Source organism: Amblyomma mixtum, chromosome 3 (genome assembly GCF_055824585.1).
Source record: "Amblyomma mixtum isolate Tamu chromosome 3, ASM5582458v1, whole genome shotgun sequence".
Lineage (NCBI taxonomy): Eukaryota > Metazoa > Arthropoda > Arachnida > Ixodida > Ixodidae > Amblyomma > Amblyomma mixtum.
In genome coordinates this window covers 337,654,967-337,678,774 of record NC_143014.1, presented here as the reverse complement: position 1 = coordinate 337,678,774, position 23,808 = coordinate 337,654,967, and the positions used below count along the sequence as shown (strand labels likewise).

The 23,808-nt window shown below is 45.6% G+C and overlaps 1 pseudogene; it reads right to left on the bottom strand.

Annotated features, from left to right (window-relative positions):
* Positions 1-4,536: 4,536 nt before the first annotated feature.
* LOC149356091 (endochitinase-like) lies at positions 4,537-23,149 on the bottom strand (annotated as a pseudogene).
* Positions 23,150-23,808: the final 659 nt, after the last annotated feature.

The window sequence follows — 23,808 nt, the reverse complement described above, 5'->3', positions numbered from 1 at the left end:
TGCTTTGGTTTTATCACGTAGCCCTGGGTCAAATCGGGAAACCACCATCCGATTGCGTATTCCTCCTGCCTCGTCATAACGGCCGCCTTTGACTTCTTCCACGCAAGCCGCCCACTCGTTTTTTGCCTTAGCAGGCGTCTTGCGGTTGCGCAATTTTCTGCTCCTGCCACAACTTCCGAAGCCATTAGGACTCCTGCCCCTCCCTCCACCCTAACTTCCCTCTACCACTTTCCCTCTCCCTCTTTTTGTAAATCTGGGGAGGCGGATAACTTTCTTTTCACTCTGACCAGGAAATCGTAGCCGGTAACCTCCACTTGGAACAGATGGGAAGGTGGAAATTCAATTGACTATAACTGAACTGAAAATATTTTAAATTATAATAAATTGAAGTATATAAATTTAAATCATTTCCATTGATTATGTTAAAATAGATTAGCACTGCTTTCGCAGTAAAAGGCCCGAAAACGTTTTCAGAGGGAATCGCCTGACTGCGTCTTCGGTAAATGTGGCACGGCTGCAGGGGCATGTTAGATTTACTGTATATGCTACCAAAGGTAGCAGAATTGCGCGTAGGTCTGCCATCTTGCCGGTCAAGCAACCGATGTTATGCGGCGAAGCTGCACTCTTTGCGGGTGACATGCCTAGCGCATCACCGATCGACCGTGGCCGCTTTTCCGAGGTTTGTAAACCACTTTTTCGCTCGATCGCAAACAAAAAGCATCGAGACAGTTGACTATGTAAACCAGTAAAAAAAATATAGTCAAGAAAAAGCGCTGCTCTTTTAGTGCGCGCCGCGAGCTGCGGCAGCAGCCGATTCCCACAGTCGCCTTCCCCGAACTGTTTACCTGAAGGGCAGACTTAGCATTATAAATACGCCGTAAAAATGCAGCATTCATTCATCTTTGTGGAAACATTTAATTGCCTGGACCTGCGTTAAAAAACCTGCTTATAGCCCCCTTTATTAAATCCGAAACTCCGACAAAAAGTTATGAGCCGGAACTAATTTAAAGTATAAAATCCAGAATACAGTTTACTCGAAACTGGATGAACGTTAGCATCTGAGTAAACAATCAGGTGCCTAAACATGTTTTCCCTCGCTTAAAATTGTTTGCCATCCAGTTTTTATGCCAACAGGGATGAATACTCAACGCAGCACTCTATTTTAGCGTTACCATTCTTTCGTATGTCTCAGACAAAAAAATTTTTTAGAAAAAGTGTGATAGATAAAATTATATAAAATGCATAACAATAATTGAGATAGAATGCGCTTTATAATGAAATTTATTTGAACACATATTCTGCTTGAAATGCTGTGAAAAAAAATCAGTAAACACAACAAAAATGAAAAAGAACAAAAGTTTTGTGTTTATATGACAATAACTTTCCAAACACTTGTACTAAAAAATTCTAGAAATCACAAAACAATTATAATTATTTCGAAAACATAGCATTAAAGTTTGAAAATTATAACTTGAATAGTTTTCGAGCTAGAATTGTTTTCTTTATGCCTCTTGAAAAGGCTCGTTTGAGAGTGCCCTTGATCTGATTTTTACAGTCCAACAAAAAAAATTTTCAACTGTAATGTTATTCGCCAAACGAAAGCTTGGTAAGCGTGGCTTAAAAATACAAAACAAAACTTATTTAATTTACGTCAAAAATTGAAAGAAATATAAAACACAACAAAGTATAGGTGCGATATTGCGATATATAGTATGCGATAAGTATAGCTGCGATGTAGCTGCAGAATCGAAATCCGAAACACAGTGGCGTAAATCCGTAACGAAACACAGTGGCGTGGTAACGTTGCCACGCCACTGTGCTTCGATCACCCGTGATCGAAAAATTCGAAGCGCTACGGCAGCGCGACCGCGGCCGCTACGGACTTGCTGAGATATTCGGTTTGTTGTTCACACATTGAACTTCAACTTCCTGTTTATATTTTTGCCGAAAAGCGGCAATTTTTGAGACGCGCTTGAAGTTGGGGGTGCGGCGTCGGGCGCTCTGAACAAGCCGTCATCATCGGGATTGGCGCTCGCTCGAAAAAACCCCGTTGCACTCAATTCCGCTGCGTTTGCACAACATATTTTTGATGTATCAATTAGCATGGACCCTGACGACGATGCTGTATCGTCAGGTATTGTTTCGAAGCTCAAACTGGGCAACGAGAGCCCAGAACGCTCGCCTGTGCATTCAGATTACTCGTTCCGGTCTGTTTGTGCAAACCGAAGCTCCTCATTATCTCCGTTACGGTGATGTGGCGCCATCTAAGTTGTTCTTCAGAGACTACAGTTTCGGTTTCTGCGTAGAGTGCATTTTTCCCATGACGCGCGAATTTTTGAAACGCCTCTGAAGCGGAGGGTACGGCGCGGACGCTCCGTGCGTGGCGTCGGGCGCGCGGACGGCCTCGCGTTCGGAAAAACCTTGCTGCACCCAATTCTACTGCGTCGACTGCAGTTATTATCTATGCTACGAGTAGCAGAGTCTCTGGTGACGATTTTGCATTGTCGGATTTTGGTTCAGACGCTGTAACTGCGCAAACCGATCCCGGAACGTTGGCCTGATAGTTTCGCTTTATTTTTCCTGTCCGCGTGTGCGGGCGCATCTGGTTTGTTGTTCATCAGACGGTTAATTCCATTTTCGGCCTAGTTCGCAATTTCCCCGCCGGTCGTGCATTTTTGAAGTGCCCTTGGAGCATAGGCTTATTGCGACATATTACGCGGTGAGGATGGCGTCGCGTCCAGGTCGAGCGCTTCGCGCGCTCGGAAGAGTCCTGCTGCACGTGATTCTTCAGCCTCTGCAGCTGATTTTCAAGATCCTCCGAGCAGCAGTGACTCGGATGAAGATGTAACGTCGAATTTCGATTATGCAGCTACATCGCAGCTATACTTATCGCATGCTAGATATCGCAATATCGCACCTATACTTTGCTGTGATTTATTATTTTTTTTTTCAATTTTTGACATAAATTAAATAAGTTTTGATTTGTATTTTTTAAACCACGCTTACCAAGCTTTCGTTTGGCGCATAACATTACACTGCCAATTTTTTTTTTGTTGTACTGTAAAAACCATATCAAGGGCACTCTCAAACAAGCCTTTTCAAGTGGCATAATGAAAAAAATTCTGGCTCGAAAACTATTCAAGTTATAATTTTAAAACTTTAATGCCATGTTTTAGAAAGAATTTGAATTGTTTTGTACCTTCTAAAATTTTTTTAGTACAAGTGTTTGGAAGGTTATTGTCATATAAACACAAAACGTTTTTTTTAGTTTTTGTTGTGTTTACTGATTTTTTTCACAGCATTTCAAGCAGAATATGTGTTCAAATAAATTTCATTATATAGCCCATTCTATCTCAATTATTTTTATGCATTTTATATAATTTTAGCTATCACATTTTTTCTAAAAAAAAGTTTTGTCTGAGACATATGAAAAATGGTCGTTTTCCCGTGGTAACGAAAGAGTTAAGCTAAAAATTATTTTTCCAGCTCATGTGAAAGGGTCCGAGCTCTAAGGTCCACCTCTAGGCCACATAACCACAGATAATACACTCTCCTGCTAGAGCTGCGCAAAGGAAGAAAAAAAAGTAAGGTGAAAGAGCATAATGACTGCTTCAAATAAGCCAATAAAACTCCTCATTAATAAAACTGAATATTCACGATAAAACTTAACGTGTCTGCGTCTGTTCCTGCGTCCTTGTGGTGTTTGCGTTGTTTGAAGAATGAACGTCATTAAAGGTAGTGTACACGATGTGGTCCGAAACATTCGTGCATTCGAAGTTCCTTGTTGCTTCTATTAGATCTACCCCCTTAAGCCCGACCCACATGGAGCGATTTTCTCGCGAAAAACCTGCGAACGGCCGCCCGGCGGCGGCCGCTTGGCCGCCGGCGGCCGTTCGCCGCCGACCAAGCAGTGCTAGATACGTTCGCCCGGCGGTCAGCCGCTCACCGGGAGCGGCGAATGCGAGCTCAGCGCGGACCAATGAGGGCGCTCTGCTCCCGCATCTAGCTTCCGCCCTAATTCCGCCGCGCGGCGACAAACATGGCGGCGCCCTTCGAAGCCGGACCCCTCGCTTCGGACTGAATTCTGGTTGTTGCTGCCTTTTTCAGTGCGTTTACTGGCCGTAAATGGAGCGCCGGTCTTTCGCTTCGTCTCAGCTTGCCTACAAGAAAACGTATAAGCGATAAATTTGGTTTATTTTTTATTTAGAGTGAGAGTTCTCCCACTTCTAGGCTTACGAGGAGAGTCGGTTTGTTTACAGTATCAAGACGGCTGCTGTCTGGCGGCGGTCGCCTGTTTTTCGCCGTATGTGGTGCAGCACGGCGAACGCGCGTCGGCGTCCCGCCGCGCCGCATGAAATTCGCAGCGTCTGTTCGCTCCATGTGGGTCGGCCTTTACAAGCATGGATGTTCTGCAACCAATAGCTCCCGTTTGAACATCCACTGGTGCCACTGGTTCCACTGGTTTGCACATGAGCAGTCGAGGAATAAAAGAAGCAGTCTCAGTTATGTCTCCAGTGTCACAAATCACCGCCGTCGTTAGCCCTTTCGAGTGGTTGCAGGGGACGCAGCAAACAGGTCAAGAGACCGCCGCACATGATTGGTCAGGCCGTGCTGCTCTCCGCAGCGACCCCTAGCGTCGTCGGCGTGCATTGCGAAGAGTACGACGCCGGCGAAATGGCGCGTGGCGTCGAACAGTCGCGAAGAGTTCGGTCCGAAGTCAGCCTGCCAGAAGCGGTCCTTGTGCACCACGTGACAGTCGCCGTGGCGCGAGTAGTGATGCCTGTAGCCCATCTTGGCTGTCATCTCGCACATCTGCCAGTAGTTCGAGTCGGTCGCCATTTTGACCGCGGGGTACACCTTCCTGCGCACATGCTGTATTAGGGCGTTAAACGCCACGTACCATGTATCATGCCTGCATTCCACCGTTGCCATGACGCTTGAATATAATTTATATTTAAAGAGTGAGATTGCTGAACTGTTCTTTGTTTTCTAGGAAAAGGTGCGTATCAGTAAAGAGTAGATAACAGTTATCGTCAGCATCCTCTTGAGCGCCGTCATATAACTGGAAGGGAAGCTATGTAGCTTTCTTCGAAACTTCGCGGTTGAAGAAAAATCCGTCCTGTTCCGGGGTGTTAACCCGCAACCACAGCCTGCCTGGGGTAGTAGTCCTACCAGCTAAGGTTGAACTATGTGGAACAGCCGTAAATATTTTGTGTTAGCCCTTCAAAAATAAGTGGCAAGACCGGGTTTTAGTCGTCCAAGTCCAAAGCGAGAATTTTTTACAGAGACTGAATTGGGCTCCACTTAATTGGAGCCCATTGGCAGTAAATATTCGAACTGAAAACCTCTTAAGTTTGTACTGTTGAGCCTCAGACAATTCTGCTGCGGTGCGACCCTAAAGCATGCGTGGACGCATTCAGTTACGCGCTGAAGTCGAGTGTTCGACGGCATACCGTCTGGTGCAGGAATCATGGTTTGATGAGATTCACTGGTCCATGGTCAGTGACCAGTGAATGTCATCAAGACAGCTACGCGCTGTTTGTTATCAGCGTCGACAGATGGCGCCAGTTATAGTGAAGCCCAGGGAAGCGATTCTTGAAATTTACTCGCAGGATTTGGTTCAGTTGGCTTATTGGGGTTCAACGTCCCGAAGCAACTCAGGCTATGAAGGACGCCGTAGTGAAAGGCTCCGGAAATTTCGACCACCTGGTGTTCTTTAATGTGCACTGACATCGCACAACACAGAGGCCTCTAGAATTTCGCCTTCATCGAAATTCGGCCATCGTGGCCGGGATCGAACCAGCGTCTTTCGGGTCAGAATTTACTCGCAGGAAGGTTGGTTGTAAAGACATATGAGCGCGCATGACAAAAGCTGGTTTTTGAACAGGTCAAAATCAGCTTTGTCATGTGCTCTCCTCTCTAGCATAGCATTATTGGGAGAGAGGGGGACCCACGTGGAAAGAGCCCGAGCTATTGAGGAAGTAGCTGGCCGCCTTGAAGGTGACGCTGAAGAGCAGTCGGGGTGCCATTGACCGCTCGAAGCCAGGCATCCTCTCCCGGAGGTCGGCCAGCAGCCGCGACATGCTCGGCGCCCGCGTCGCGCCGTGGCATCGGACAGGAGGCCGCTCCCTCCGGGGTAGGCGTCAAGTCGTTCGTGCGTAGAACCGCGATGTCCTGCACCAGCGACAGTGCGATGCTCCCCCCCGCGGCCACGCCGGGAGTCATTGTGAGTGAACCTTATACCTTAGTCTTCGTGTAGCAGGGCTTGAATGACTTAACCACGCCCTCCACTCCTCTTTCTTAATCAATGTCCTCACGGCCTGGTTCAGGCGTTCACCCTGAGCGACTGTACTAATCCTTTCCGTCCCATTTTCAAACGACTGCCTCCAACCTTTACTTTTCAACTCTGATCCCTCCGTCATACTAATCGTCATTACGAATGCCACCGCCACCATCACAGGGCCCGGGAGCGTAGCGATAGCTCGGCTAGTGGGGCTAGAGCAAACCTACACCTACTGAAGACAGTGTCCATTCAAATGGCGCTTGTTCGAGTACCTTTTCATTTCAGTGTTTAAATCTTCCGTTGCAGGCTGCTAGCATGAACGCTCTTCTATCAAAAGTTTGCAGCGAGTGAGAGATGAAAGGTAATCCCAAGCTTGCAATGGAGGTGCGCCCTTTGGAGGGCTTGCGCCGGTACCTTCGCAGGGCCTCTATTGTTCCTGCCGAGTGCGCGTGTCTCAGTGGGGGATCTTCGTAGATAAACTTTATAGTAAAAAACACGTCTTGTCTTATTAGTACAGTCTGGACAGCATGGCTAATAGCAGAGACATATAGAGGATGTAAGACAGAAGGTATCTATGTCTAGCAGGTCAGGTGTTGCGTCTGTCCTGTGGCCGTGTCCGACTAGTGTGTAAGTACTGCACATACATATCGTCACTACACGGGTGTGTCGGTAGCAATAACATCCATGCTATCAAAAGCCTCACAGATACAGTAGCATTGCATAGTCCCGGCTGCTCTACCAATTTGGGGCCAAGCTTGTAATCTCGCTTATCACTGCACTACGGAACCTATGGCAGAATAGAAGAACAAAGGGGTGATGGACAGACCTGCTGGGGGACAGCGGGCCGTAGGGCTGCTCCTTGTAAAAGAAGACCACGGCTGACACGAACAGGCCCATCCGGCCCAGGTCGTCACGCATGCGCCCCATGTGCGCAAAGAACTCGGCGTCCTTGGCTGTGGATTTGCGGTGCGACCGGTAGAAGAAGAGCAGCCCGTCCAGCTGCTTCGAGTGTAGCCACTTGCCGGCCAGAGAGCTGAGTTCGTTCGGGGTGGAGCCGCGCACCTGCGTGAGATCGTTTGCACTGATGCAACAGAAAGCGACGAGTTCTACTGCATTCCGTAATGCATCACTGTAATGCAACGCCCACATAAAAAGCGTTCGGCGTTAAGAGAGAGTGAAGTCCGCCATACATGACGGCTCCAGCTCTTCCCGACGCAAAACCCCGCCGGGGCGAGGCGAGCGCGATTGGTATAGACTAGGGGTGTGCGAATATTCGAAATTTTCGAATATATTTCGAATATTATTTTTTTAGTATTCGTATTCGATTCGAAATCCTAGTATTCGTGTTCTTTCGAGTATTCGACCCGACGCGAATGTTCGTATCTGGCCGAATATTGTTGTGCCTGAACCCTCAATCCTTTGGCCTGTCGGGGAACCAGAGCTGTGCGCCCGCCGTCGCGCAAAGTAGGCACGGACTCGCCGCCATGGCACGGCGTCATCCTGGCTGGCCGGCTGACCCTTCCTCCTCCTCATTAGCGTCGGATCGAGCCAATCCGAGCGGTGGCCTGTGGCGTGACCTCATCGGAGCAGAGGAACGCTGGGTGCAGAGGAACACAACGGTCACCGGCGGCTATAAGAGGAGAGCCGCACTGAGACGCGGTAGCAGACGGGCAGCAGACACGCCATCGTGCCAGAGAGACGCTCTCCGCAGGGCCTCGTCCTAGCCCGTTGTGCTCACGACCCTTGTACATTAATGTAAAAAGCTTTCTAAATATTGTACATAAACGTCAGTTCACTAACCGTCGCATCGACCGTTCTTCGCTCAGGACTGCTGAACAGAGGCAGCAGAATGAGACGCACCAAGTCGTAACAGTGGTGGCAGCGGTGGGATGTCAAATCCCAACAGTGGTGGCAGCGGTGGGATGCCCAAAACGCAACAATATTCAATGTGAGCACCGGCGTTCATATCGGTCCGTAAGCCCTATCGACAGAGACATAACAACATGGCGGCGCCCAGAGCAATGCGCATGGATGAAGGAATATTTTTCCTTCGAATTTTCCCTTCGAGGAAGGAAAATTTTTCCTTCCTCCTAGGGCCGTGCCGCAACTGACTGCGCCGGTGAGCTTTTTTGTGGCTATACCTTCGAAGCTGCTATAGTCAGAGCTTTGCATGAAGTACCTCGCAGTACGTGTCTGGTCAGTGCCAAGTGAGAGGGCATTTTCTGTGGCTGGAGGAGTCGTTTCAGCTAGAAGGGAACTACTTCTGCCTGACCATGTGGAGCAGCTGGTTAACCTTCACGACACCCTTTTATGTTCATCACAGCAATGCGCTTTTGTGCTGATGGCAAGCTAGCCGTAATGCTGTGTACTAGCCATCCTCTCTGAAATTCCACTCTTCTAAGAATAATGTTCGAGACTGATACTTTTTGTGCAGCCACACACACCTTTTGTGCTCATTTAATCATCGATAGTTCAACTGTGATGTTCCTTGGTGCTCATATAAAAGTTTTGTAGTGGTTAAATGCGTTTGTCCTTGATTATTCGATATTCGATTCGATATATATTCGATTCGAACTGCTTCTGGGAAAGGCCGTCAGCAAAAAAAAGGAGTGCAAATGGAAGGCGTTGTGGACGCAAAGTGGAAAAATCTTTGCCCGGAAGACTGATGAAGCAGTAAGCATTCAGATCAGACATGAAGATGATCTCGACAAAATATGCTGAACGTCTACGATATTGCAGCTCGTTCTTCAAACATGGAATACTTTGAGTTTGCTTTGCCACATAATCTTAAATCGCCAGACACCCTGGAAACGTCAGTTCTTCATATCAATGCCCGGTCAGCATCTAACAAAGAGGATGAGATAGCTTACTTTCTAGATCAGTTTCCATTTAAATTTGATTACATACTTATGTCTGAAACATGGTACCACAATGACAGTAAAATAGTAGATATTATTGGCTATAACCGGTTTCTTGTAAATAGGACTCGTAAACGTGGAGGAGGGGTCGCCGTCTATGCTAAAGATAGTCTGAGATGTGAAATAATCTCTGATTTTAGCGTGACAACTGATGACTATGAAACCGTCACCTTGCGTCATTGCAATGAAATTGTTTCCGTCTTGTACCGCCCGCCACAAGGGAATATCAAGGCCTTTTTGAATCACTTTGATAGCTTATTAGAATATGCAAACACAAACAACTGTCATTTAACTGCGGGGGGTGACTTCAACATCAATATTTTATCAGGAAATAATCATGCAAATGATCTTAGTAACACAATTCAAGCGTCTGGCTTCATAAACGTGATCACCTCACCAACCCGTGTTACAGTTTCAAGCTGCTCTGTGCTTGACCTTATCATCACCACCAACACAAGCCTTGTTACCAGTGCAGGCACTCTTACTAGTGACATCAGTGATCACTGTCCTGTTTTCATGACCTATGTCAAAAGTACTAATTCAAGCCAGAAATCCAGGCAGTCATTCAGGTTTCAGCATATCTCGAGCAATGCACTGGAGTCATTCAAAAACACTATTAGCATGTGTGACTGGAGCCCTGTGTTTAATGAAACTGAGGTTGACGAAGCATACTACAAGTTCAAAGAAATTTTCACACGAGTTTACGCTGCACACTTCCCGTTTAGAACACTGAAACGTTCAAAAAAGGCAAAAAAACCGTGGGTGACCAGAGAGCATCTGAAGCAAATCAAACAGAAAAATCGTCTATACTTTCAATTTCTTCGCACGCGAACGGAGGAAAGCCTGAAAGAATTTAAAACATTCCGAAATAAGCTAAATGCAATGCTTAGGCAAGCAAAGAAAGCTTATTACGAGTATCTTTTCTCCGACATCGGCGAAAAACGGTCGGATATTATTTGGAAAACAATAAATAACGTTCTTGGCAGAGAAAAATGTGATTCATTGCCAGAAACCCTAACGGTTAATGGCATTGACCTAAGTGGTAAAGCTCTTGCTGATCATTTCAATCGTCACTTTACTAATGTCTCAAATTACGGTAATTACAGCTCATCAACATTAAACACGATACGTACCAGTACCTCTGAAAGCATCTTCCTTCACCCGACAGACGAAAATGAAGTGCAGAGATCGTTTCTGTGCTTAAAAAACAGTAAGGCCCTAGATTTTGACAATGTACAAATCAAGCCAATAAAATATGTAATTGAATATCTTAGTCCAGTACTGTCTTATATATTTAACCTAGTAATAGAGTCGGCTGTTTTTCCTGAGGGTATGAAGCGAGCAAGAGTCGCTGTAATCTTTAAAGGTGGAAGCAAAAATGAAGTAACTAATTATCGACCGATTTCTATATTACCTCTCTTCTCCAAAGGACTAGAAAAGATCATTTACCTACGCCTAATAAAATTTCTAGACAAGACTAAAGCTTTGACGGATTGTCAATTTGGCTTCAGAAAGGGCAAATCGACTGAAACGGCGCTGCTCATGATAAAAGAAAGTATATTGCAGAGCATTGACAATGGAGCATACACGCTGGGCCTCTTTGTCGATTTCAGCAAAGCTTTCGACTGTCTTGATCATAACATACTTCTTGAAAAACTCACTTCATATGGCATCCGCGGAAAACCTCATGCTTTACTTAAGTCGTATCTCAGCAATAGAAGCCAGTCTGTCTGCATTAAGAACGAACAGTCATCCTTACTTCCAATATTTTGTGGGGTACCACAAGGAAGTGTATTAGGTCCGCTTCTGTTCAACTTGTTTATAAATGACATAATTCATATTGACAACAGTGTTCAGTTCATCATATACGCTGATGATAGTAGTGTCCTTATTTCTGGAAACGATCCCAATGATCTTGTGCTACATTGTAATGATGTACTTGAAAAATTGTCTGTTTGGTCCCAGTCAAATCGCATGAAAATAAACGCTCAGAAAACGAAAGCTATTTTATTTCGAGCCCGTAATAAGAAATTGATTCTTGAAAGGTGCCTAATGATTCGTGGCAAAAGTATTGATCTTGTGGAAGCTCATAAAATTCTTGGTGTGTATTTTTCTTGCCATTTGAGTTGGGACACTCATATACACTATGTTGCAAAGAAGATTTCTTCAGTGACTGGAGCCGTATCTCGATGTCGTGCTTTCTTGCCCCAAAAGGTTAAACTTCAACTATATAATGCATTATTTGCCCCGCACATGAGCTACTGTAGTTTAGTCTGGGCAAGCACGACAAGAGCAAATACTGACAAAATAATAGTTCTTCAAGAAAGGTACATTCGTAACATACATAACATTGACCGTCAGTCTAGAACAAGACATTTATTTGCAGAATATAATATTGTTAGCTTTGACCATCACTATGAACATCGCTTGTTGCATGTTTTCTATTTTTCTCAACATGACACTCAAAGTTCCCTTCTTTCTCTAGCGCTGCTGCAGCCTAGAGCTAATTCTTTAACTCGAATTTCCCAACCCTGGTTCGTTCCATTTTTTTCGCACTCAGTACAAACTGCAATCATTAAAACACAACCTACCAGTCTTGCTAAATAAACTCAAACAAGTAACCTTCAAATCGCCAAAGCAACTACGAATACACTTTTCACAGTTGTAAATGAGAGTATGATTGCAATGACAAATATTCTACCATGTCTCTATTTCTTTGCACATTTTTGTTCATAGCGTTGTGAATATTTTTGTTGTGCTGCTCGGAACCGACGTCTGCTGTTGCCTTTGTAAACGGCTCCAGGGCCCAGTCAAGTTGCTAGCTGCAACTTTTAGCCCTGGAGGCCGTCCAGTATTCTGGTAAATAAATATGAATTGAATTGAATTGAATATTCGTAATCAAGTATTCGTATTCGATTCGTATTCGAAAAATTTGATATTCGCACACCCCTAGTATAGACCCGATTTCTGCTGGCAGTAAAACCGGTCGCTCAGTGGGAATGAAAGTTTCTCTCGCCGGCTCGCTTGTTAGTACATACCCCATGGTGCGTTTACATGTTCATGGTATGTCGTGCGATCGCGTGAACCGTTGTTCTTCGTCGTGAACCCTATATTCCACAAACATCCTTGCGACGTCTTTATTCAGTCTAAATGTCTATGCCGTCAGGTAGCAGCTCTTATTCGCCCCACATATATCAACCTTTATTGAGGAAAATAACTGGACCAACTTGCAGCGGTGTGTCCATATTATTCTGAGACCTACAGACTATAATGCTCCGCAACTCTGACGGCGTGAAGCGGGTCACTACCCTTGCTATCTGTCCAGAGTGAGGGTAGATCGATTGAGGACATATTCTGTATACAGACCCGATCGCACCTGTCTAGAACGCTTGAGCGTTGTGCTGCGGAGCAAAATAAGTTAAACAAGGTCACACGCTGCTCTGCTATTGGCCAAGGCGCTTGGGCCTGTGCGGTTCGCTTGCCTATTCGGCAACGCTCGAGCGCAAGGATTATGAGTGAAAGTCAATATACCTGTTATAGAATGTTTGCCTAATTTCCTCATCACCGCTCGAGCGCTGTGGACAGTAATTAACTCGACTCTGGACGAGTGCGATCTGGTCTGTACACGTAACACTGCCAACACCTCTTCGATTTTCCCACACTCGGTCCGTTTCTTTTGGGATGCTGCTTTCACTCGGACCTGGAAGACTTCCAACGGGCCCCAGCGGTGCAAGTGCTCGTTTCCACGAGACCTTACAGTTCTGGCTTCAAATAAAGCTGATCGCATATATCCTCCTTCGACGAAAAGTAACGAACATATGACGGCCTCGCTCTGCACCACAGGGAGTGAAACACACAGCCATAGCTTCAATAAACGAGACGCAACACGAAGACCCACCCACCTGGTTGCAGAAGACCGCCGTGGTCTGGACGCCGTCGCCCAAGAGCGCGTACAGCGGCAGACTCGGATGGCGGCGTCGCAGGGACGCGAAGGAGTCTAGCCCGTCGGGGCCTTCGTCCTCGGCTCGCCGGTAGAGTACGCCGCGCGCCGTCAGGTGGCCGCAGCAGTAGAGCACCACGGTGCACAGCGAAGCCGGCATGTCGCGCAGCGAGTAGCCTCCACGGCCGGGCTCGAAGACGCACCACAGCTGCCGGCCGGAAGAGGCCCTGCCGGTATCCGGTGGGTCACCACCGAGATCGAGGTCGTCCACGCTGCCCACGCTGCCAGAGTAGTCGTCCGTCTCTTGATGCCTCCGCTTTGTGGAACCGCAAAAATAATTCAGTTAGAGCCGCAGCTCTTAAACAGGGTTGCAGTCGTAAGTTGTCAACATGGTGTGGAATAGGTGAGCTGACTCTATAAGTGATAACACGTAGAAATATTCGGCTGTCGTTCGTGACGCATCCGATTGAGGGCATCGCAAATTAATTAATGATACCACTGATCAGTATTAGCAGCGAGGGTAGGCAGACTTGCTTTGGGGATACACCAAATCAGGGGATACAAGGTGACATGGGATAGGCATTAAGGCATTATTTGAGAGCAGAGAAGGTGGTCGCCAGATAGAATTTGAGCAGAGATTGAGTTGAGGGAAAAACAGAGGGCGAGGAAAGTTTTGAGTTACTTGTACCTGAGGAATGTCCACACAAAATGGAGAAAGCCTACTAGAAAATTGACAGGCAAATGTCTGAACAACAATGCGGGAGAATTTTCGCTTAAGAACAAGTTTAAAAAACAATCCATTTCTAAAAGGAGAAACGGCACCGATCGGTCTTCGAAAACCGACCCTTTACTGCCACCCTTCCTTTCTGTATCCATTTCTTTGTCTCAGTTGCAATGAAAAAAAAAAACAGTCATTTTAATATGAAAACTCGGTCAGGACCTTGAATTTCATTCGGTACATGCGTATTTTTACTGTGTGCGTGCACAGCACTTTTACCAAGTATGGCAATGGAGGCTTGTATCGCAAGCCCCAGATGGATTGATGGATGGACGAATGCACGGACGGACGGACGGACGGACGGACGGACGGACGGACGGACGGACGGACGGACGGACGGACGGATGGATGGATGGATGGATGGATGGATGGATGGATGGATGGATGGATGGATGGATGGATGGATGGATGGATGGATGGATGGACGGACGGACGGACGGACGGACGGACGGACGGAAGCTATAGCAGCGTACCCTTTGAAACGGGGTGGCGGTAGTTTGCATCTTGCTCGGCTTTCTCCCCGCTCATATTTCTCTAAGAAATCTGTCAAATTTAATGTTATTTGCTCCATGCATAAAATTCGCCATTTTTGTTTCATTACAATTTTCAATCCTGAACTTGTATTCTTACGTCCGCTTCTGAGCCATGAGTCATCCAATCGCTGTTTGCTAACTTTTACAGCAGATTAATTCACATGACCTTCGTTATGCCTGAATCCTAGGGCCTCAGAGAGAGTGACTGCGCCTACATCGACATCCGGATGGATACTTTCTCATTCTAGCTCAAGATTTTCGATCGTTCCTACAAATTTACCGCACTCTGTACATATACCATTATCTTGGACAAATTTCTTTTTGTAGCTGCGCTTTCTAAATACACCCTGGTCTAGCTTCAAAGAGTAGGACGCTGCCTCCTGAGTTAGCAAGGAACGATTGCTTCCTGATTTGCCTTTTACAGTTTGTATGCACTTCTACAATCTGCTACTTTTCTCTTGAATTAATATAGTTTTTACCTTCTGCGCTTTTTAGCCTGTTGTTTAAAGCTCATCATTTCTCCATCCTACTGCTTCCTGCATACTAATTAGTTAGACTTCCTGGACACTAACTAGTTAGGCTTCCTGCATACTAACTAGTTAGTTTCCTAGTCCTTTTCTGCCACTTGGAGTCAGCATTCCTTCTGTACAAGTATTTAGACACCTTAGAGGCCCACCTGTTATCCTTCAATTTCATCAGGCGTTCTTCATTTAATAATTTCTTGTGAGGTTTCCGCGCTTCATTCGATGCCTAGATGGATGGATGGATGGATGGATGGATGGATGGATGGATGGATGGATGGATGGATGGACGGACGGACGGACGGACGGACGGACGGACGGACGGACGGACGGACGGACGGACGGACGGATGGACGGATGGACGGATGGACGGACGGACGGACAGACGGACGGACGGACGGACGGACGGACGGACGGACGGACGGACGGACGGACGGACGAATGGATGGATGGATGGATGGATGGATGGATGGATGGATGGATGGATGGATGGATGGATGGATGGATGGATGGATGGATGGGTCGGTGGGTGGGTGGGTGGGTGGGTGGGTGGGTGGGTGGGTAAGTGGGTGGGTGGGTGGGTGGATGGGGATTTGGGTGGGTGGGTGGGTGGATGGATGGATGGATGGATGGATGGATGGATGGATGGATGGATGGATGGATGGATGGATGGATGGATGGATGGATGGATGGATGGATGGATGGATGGATGGATGGATGGAAGACAGTGAGACAGTGAGAGACAGTGGCCGCCAATCCCTACTATCTGACCTGAACGCAGTAAGCTCTTGGTGCTCATCATGGTTAAGGACAGTAAACGTTTCTAAAACTAACTATTATCTTTCATTCGTCGTACAGCTCGCATTCCAACCACTTATAGTCTAAATGACAATACTGTGGAACTAACATCTACATAAAAGTACCTTAGGGTGCATCTTCAGTTTGACCTAACATGGCACCACCATATCGACCTCACCCTAGCATCTGCTAACCGCTCACTTGGTTTTCTTAAACGTAACCTCAGACACGCCCTATACACGTTAAAACAACTTGCTTATATAACCATATACGCCCTAAAATGGAATATGCTGCGGCCATTTGGGACCCTGTTCAAGCCTACGTTACGTTGAATCCTTGCAGAACCGTGCTCTTCGCTTCATATTTTCAGACTACTCACCCTTCACAAGCGTTTCAGCATTAAAAAAACGTGCCGAACTGGAAGACTTGTCACATCGCCCTAAACTTGCTCGCTTAACCCTTTTAAATAAGACTTATCACCACTCATCCCTTCGCAGTGATTTGTTTCTGTCGCCTGATGCCATCATTCCACGCCGTGATGATTCTTCAAAGTTAAACGCGTAAACTGTCATTCGTCGCCTTACGCCAATTCATTCATTCCCCGTACAATCACTGAATGGAATAGTTTGCAATCAGTCATCGCCACAGAAGCTGAGAATAAAGAATTCCAAGAGCTTCCTCGCTGTGACGGAAATGTGTTAAAGCTTGCTGTTTTTTTTAGTGTTAATTTTTCCTTTGTGTTACGCCTTATGTTTTAATTAACGTTTTTTGCTACACTTATTTTTTAAAATGTATCGCGATTACTGATATGATTGTACCCCCCCCCCCCCCCCCCCGCTTATGTAATACCCTCTTCTGGAGGGCCTTGAGGGGTAACTTGAATAAATAAATAAAAGTATTCGTGGCTTTGATAAATATTGCTCAAGACGTTAGTATAGGTAAATTGTCGCCTGGAATTTGACTATACTGGACAAATAATACATAATTGAATTTTAATGCTAATTCGTTAAAAAACTCGTCTCGATGTCGTTTACCCTGAGCGAAAAATCACGAACAATCCGCAGAGAAGCAACGTAGCAGGAAGGTGGGCCCCCTAGGTCAAGTAAATCTTGCGGCACCATTACAACTTGCCCACTGAATGGTGAGGAAACTGCTTACCGTGGCAGGTGGCAGTTAAGCTAATGATTCATCGATAGAGGGCGCTCGCGCAGAGAAACGATGGCGTCTCACAAGTCTCACCGATGGCAGCACTTGCCATCGCTGGGCAGCGTCGGAATTCTTAAAGCCTGCACTATTGCGCGAGAAGTGATGTGAGGTCTCCCGGGGATGCATGAATGTCAAGTAGAGGATGAGCAATTCTGCATACATGGGCATTAACCAATTCCAGCTATCTCGCCGTACAGTTCAGGCAGAGCTGATGTGTTTCCTCCATTTTTTTTAAATCTGTCGTGCTTTTACGGTTTCAACAGTCGACCAGAGGCCCTGGCGTCGGTGTTGAGCTCAGGTTACGTGAGGGGGTAACATCACAGCCACTGGTTGGACTTGGAAACGTGGACCACCTGAGAGAAGGAATTCAGTTATGAATTATTTACCGGACTGCGACAAATTATGCGATGTGATCATGTATGCTAAACTTTTAGAATTCGAAGGAAACAAGTTGCAAACAAAACAGTGATATTAATACTCTATTGATTTGGAATCTACCTAATTTCTCTACGGGCAAAGTATAGAGCAGAAAAAAGCAGGCACCCGAGACGTCAAGGAATGCTGACAGAAGAAAAACCGGATTGTTCATTCCAGCTTGTTTATTGCAAGCCATGGACACGACAAATAAACAACGCCATAGTTGTAAAAGCAAGAAACGATAACACGGTTTCAACAAAACAAAACAAAAATCGACAACTACAGAGGCTACATTCTCCCATTTTTTATTTCTTTTCTGCCTAGTGCGCTACTTTCCCTGTCCCGATTTGAAGGTGATTAGGCTAAACTGTCGTCAGGCTTCACAAAGGCGTCACATTAGCAAAGTTCAAATGTATACATGACTGTACAACTGAGTGACTATAGGCGGAGAAGTGGGAATGTGAAAAAACACTAGTCATATTTGCATATATCTGAAAGAAACGAGCGTTATACAAGACCTACTAAAGGCCGTAAAAATACACAAGTGCTACAAGACAGGTAAAACGGCCCAGATTGGCGTAAAATACCGTCTATTGCAAGTGCAGTGTGCTGTATATTTCACTTCGATCTCTGAAGTCAGGGACTTGGGGAAGGAAGAGGAGGGGTCATTAAACGGCATAATTATTTGGTTTAATCATGTCCCCGCCTTAATCTGCAGTGGGTAGGGGTAAGAAAAAGGAAAAGCCCTTGTCAGAACTCAGTACCTACATACGATTACATGTGGCTGCGGTTTACATGACAGCAGCCTCCTCCTTGACCTCTTTAAGCGCCGACCTGACCTTCTTGTTATCGTCCTTGACTTTGTTAATCTCTGAGCTTAGCCTTGTGTTATCAATTGCCAACTCGACGAGAATTCAATTCAATTCTTTCAATTCTTTTTATTATCATTTCTTCAGCACAGCACATAACATCACTGTCTGGATCCTTAGCCAAAGGCTAGTTATGGATCCATGCAATAAAAGCAAAGATATTAGTGAGGACAAATGCTTTCTACATGCATGCCAAAATAATACACATAAGAATGGTGGAAAAATGAAAAGCGTACAAGCAAGAGGGTTAAAATTACAGAAATACAAGAGGGCTCACTACAAAAAAATAGAAGAGTGTGCAAAAAAACACGAAGGCAGGAACAGCATTCTTTATACAAAATAAACGCAGTTGCCTTAGAAGTGATTATTCAATGACATATAAATGGCAAACCCAACATAGACACTACAGAGAATAATAAGAAACAATCACAAAGCGATTTGCATTGTAAATCAGGTAATTATTTGTGACAGAAAAAAGGTCTTCAGTGAAATATAAGGATTAGACGTTGCAAAGACTGCACAGGGGATTTTATTCCAAGTTTTTACCCCTTGATACTCGAAGCGGCGCTGGCCATAGTCATTGCGAGATGTAGGAACCAGAAATCTTCCCTGTGCTGCTGAACGGCTGTTAGTTGGGGCTCTATGGAATGTGTTCAAAGGAAAGGGGGAGGTGCCGGAGAGGACTCTTAGTACAAGTAGTGCAACGCGAAAATCTCGAAGCTGCAATGCCGGCATTATTTGGAGTCTAAAAAACAAAGGGCGAGAAGGCGTATACGGTGTTGTGCAAGTCATTATTCTCAGTGCCCGCTTCTGCAGGCGTAAAACAGGTTCAATGTAAGTGATGTAAGTGAACCCCCATGATTCTATACAGTAAGTTAATTGGGACTGGAAAAAGCTAAAGTATATTGTTTTTAGTGTGTGTATTTCGAAATGTCGCCGAGCTTTGGCCAGAACGAAACATGCATAAGATAGTTTGCTGCGCAATTTTTCGATATGCGGTTTCCAGTTTAATGCAGCGTCTAAGGTTACACCCAAGTACTGAATAGTTTTAACTTCTTCAATTTCTTTATCTCCTATCGATATTGCGGAGCAGGTATTCTGGTATTTTTTATAAGGGGATGCAAATATAACATATTTAGTCTTGCCTATGTTCAAAGTGAGTCTATTTGTTAAAAACCATTTATTGACTCTCTGAAGTTCTGAGTTTAAAATATGCTTGGCTGTTTCAACGGAGTTAGCGGTCACCAACAATGAGGTATCGTCGGCGTACATAATGGCACGGGTATTTATTAGGCAATCGGGTAAGTTGTTTATGTAAAGTGTAAAAAGTATAGGCTCCAGTACTGAGCCCTGCGGAACACCTACGGAAATAGAACGCGAACTTGACGCGTGTTCGTCAATAATAACACACTGCCGTCGCCCAGTTGAATAGCTTCTAAAGAAATCGAGTGATACACCTCTGAACCCATATCGTTCTAGTTTCTTGCATAAAATATCGAGATCCACAGTGTCGAATGCCTTCTTAATATCCAGGAATACACCAACAGAAATATTGTTATTATTGAGTGCTTCATTGATTGAGTCAGTTATAGAAAGCACAGCCGTGGTGGTCTATCTAAATTTCTGAAAACCATGTTGGGACGTTGACAGAATTGCATTTTTAGTCAGGAATTGCGTAATTCTTTTAGCCAATAGTTTTTCGAAGAGAGTGTTGATACAGCTAAGGATTGAGATCGGCCTATAGTTTCCGAGTTCATTAGGATTCCCACTTTTGTAGATAGGGACTACCTTGGCGAGCTTCAAAATATCAGGATAGATGCCGGACAGAAACGCTTTATTAAATAAAGAGGCTAAGGTGGCAGCTAAGACGCCACTGTTGTTTTTAATTATGGAAACCGGAATACCATCGAGACCCGTGGCCTTAGTGGCATCCATTGAATTAAGTGCACTCATTACTTCGTCACTGCTTATTTCTAGAAAACCGAAGGTCTTTTCAAGATACTCAGGCAGAGAAGGTTCGTCTGTGAGACCCATACTTAAACGTAAATCAGCACCCACTGAGCAGAAATGATCGTTAAACTGATCTGATAGCAGGTGTTTATCTGCGGAAAGGGCCAGGTCAGGAAGTATTCGGTTTGATGAAGTAGGCTGAATTATCGAGTTCACTGTAGCCCAGAGTTTCTTAGAATTGCCGGCGCATGCGTTTATTTGGTTACTAAAATATAGCTTCTTCTGTACACGCATGGTAGCAACAGCTTTATTTCTATGAATCTTATACTGAGCACTATAATATGCGTTCCCTCTGTTTTGTTGCATTTTGGTGTGCCAGTGATCGCGCGTTTTTATCATGTTTAGCACAGCTGCTGTCATCCAAGGGCACACTGGATGTGTACAGTACGTTTTTTTCTGCGTAAAACTACAATCATTTATCACAGCTTTAATTCTATCGACAAGGCTGCAGCAGTGTTCATTGGCATTCATATCGGCGAGGTCTGCAAAGCTCATTTCAGAGAGCCTGAGTGCGCATTTTTGATAGTCAATTTTCTTCCTATGTTCGCACGTGCTGTCAGAAGTTCTACGGCTATCTCTATCGTCTACGCGGTATAAGAAGGCAATCGCGAAGTGATCTGCCACTGCCGTATCATATGCCCCAGCGAAATAATTAGGTGGCACGAAATTGCATAGAACATGGTCGAGGCATGTCGAGCTGGAACCTGCGATTCGGGTCGGAGTAGAGATAAGATTCGTAAATCCATATGAAAATAACAGGTCAGTGTATTCACTGTTGTTGGCACCTAAAGTATCAATATTAGTATCGCCGACGATGATTGCTTTTTTGTTCATATCGGTTACGTGTATAAAAACAGATTCAAGATCATTCACAAACTTACTGCGATCTGCGTGGGGGGCTCTATAAACAACACCAACCATGACACCTTCAAGTTCAACAAATAGAAATTCCGAACTGCTACTGACGGATGCGTTAAGAAACGGACATTCGCAGTGTACAAGGGTCTTTTTAATGTACAAACCTACCCCGCCTCCTCGATTGTTCGAAATGCGGGGACGGGATAGAAATACATAATTGGGAATGTTATAGCTTTCACCGGGCATCAGCCAGGTTTCCGTAATGGCTATAACATCGTAAAAAAAGCTGTGTTCTGCTAGAAACGTACAAAGGCCGTCAAAATTTCTAGCTATGCTCCTTACATTGCAATGCAGTATGGTGCGTGATTCATTTGACGTGAAAAATTTATGAGTAGTTCGTACAGTCAGCATTTTGAGTGAACTAGACTATAAGGCCGAGGTCGGCCTCTGTAGAAATTCGGATCACGTCCGAGTTGTCTGCTTTTCGCGCCAAGATCCGGCCACGAGATACCCATGCATACTTCCAGTTGTGAAGTTTCTTCGCCGCTATAGCCCTAGCAAGCAACACTTTATACTCTGGGCAAAGATGTTCGTTTACGAACACGGATGTTGATCCAGAAATGCCAAGGTCCGATGTGATTAAGCGAGTTTTTTTTTGCCGACTCGAGCAGTTTATCACGGGCATCACTTGACCTGAACTTAACGATGATATTCGATTTGTTCCTGTCTTTTGTTGGCACTCGATGCACGAGGTCAATATCGTTCACCGTTCGCCGTTCGCCGTTCACCGTTCGTTCAAGGTTCGCCCTGGACACTACACTGGCCTTCTTGGCAGCCCAGGACTTCCTGGCAGATTCATTGTTCTTCCTGCGGCGCTCCAAGTTCTCCGGGTCCTTGCAGTCTTTGTGGCCGAGGCTGGCAACAGCGCAACCTCCTTCTTGACCACTTTAAGCTCTGACCTGCTGTTAATACTGTTTTTACTGCAGGCAATGCCGGTTGGGCCACAGTAGAAAGGAAAGCATTTGAGATATCTGTTTTAGTCTGCTTTTTATTTGCAATCTACTCAGTATGCTAACGCATGTTACGAGCCTGAGACGACAATGAAACGAACGAAGGGCAAAAATAAAGAGGATGGCACTTCATTTCAGCGAAAAGAACAAAAACAGGATGCCTAGGGTGGATGGCATTTTTTTAGAAAAATGCGTCTGCATAGAGTTCGAAACAAAATTTTCCTAAAAGCACTGGAGCAAGTCGATGATAAAGTGCAAGTTCTATAAAGTTCACTAAGTATGCTGCGTTATGAATGGGCACAGAAAGGGAAATCGGTGGGTTTAAACATCAAGCATACACGATGGCACAAACACGTGGGAATATAAAAACTTTAAAACATACGCCTAAAATAATAATCAATAGAAAAGCTTCCAAAAGAAAATCGGTGTGTAAGTGTATTCTTATAGTACTGCTTTTTCGAAAGGGGCGCATAGTGTGGGTAAAGAGAGACATAAAAAAGTTTAGCAAAAAGACGGAACGAGTTCATTGTACACCCCACCTGACTAGCGGCTGTGTGTCGAGATTGGAACACGTTCGTACATCTCTCCTATTCGCATTCGAATGTCTCCGAGAAAAATAACAAAACTAAAACAATGAAAGCTGAAGCATCATTGGTTGTTGCAGGGCTGCTCACTGATACATGGCTCAGGTAGTCTGTAGCTGGATGCACATTTCATACGCATAGCAAAGAAACAGACAACATACCCAACACAGCAGGCGTATATACATAGGCGGCGCAGATGTGTTAGTTTCGCAGAAGCAACAAATGCAGGCAATCCCCCTACACGATGGAATAACTGCATACAAATGTGCGATTGAGATTCGAACCAGTAGGTGAACACTTAAGTCCATCACCTGCGCGCGCTATCATTGCGACCCTGTGTCGAGGATTTGACCGGTGGAGTTCCGCTCTGGAGACGCCATGCCATGGCGTCGTGCTCAGGGAACGAGGACGACCGGGTCGGCATCTCGGGTGGCTTCGGGTACGGCGTCCGTGCCTTATTCTTTCGTTCATTTTGAAATTTCCTCCATTCTTCTTCTCTCTTCGAAATGAAGTTCTCCTGAACGCTTTGTAGCGTAGGTCTTCAGACAAGGACAGATTCCTGGAGATCCCCAGCGTCGGGAACGGCAATTCTGCCGTGTTTTTTCGAGACTAGGAACGAGATCTGGGCCTGAGAGTGCAGGTTGTGAGGCAGTGGCGGTCCTAAAGAGGGGGGGGGGGGGGGGTCGCCCCCCCCCCCCCCCCCAAAACCCCTTGCATATCTTCCCGAACATCCGTTTTCGGGCTCTCACAGGGCGAGATGTGATTTTTGACGGAGAATTGGAAAGCTTTTTGTCTGTGGTGCGTCAAATAGTCCCCTATTTGTACGTTCACCATGTCAGCGCCTGTCTTATTTCATACAATTCTATGTTCTACAGGTTACGCGAGTAAAATTCGTAGCTATTGTCGAGGTTTCGGGGTCCTACCGTGCCCCCATCGTTGTTTTGCCTTAGCGCCGACGGGCCGACAACGGCGGCGGCGGCAGTGCCATTCATCTGCGGTTGTGGTGGCCAGCAATAACCTCATCGGGGCGGAAGGGAGCCACCCATTTATGTACTTATTCCACCATGGGCCGGCAGGCGGGCT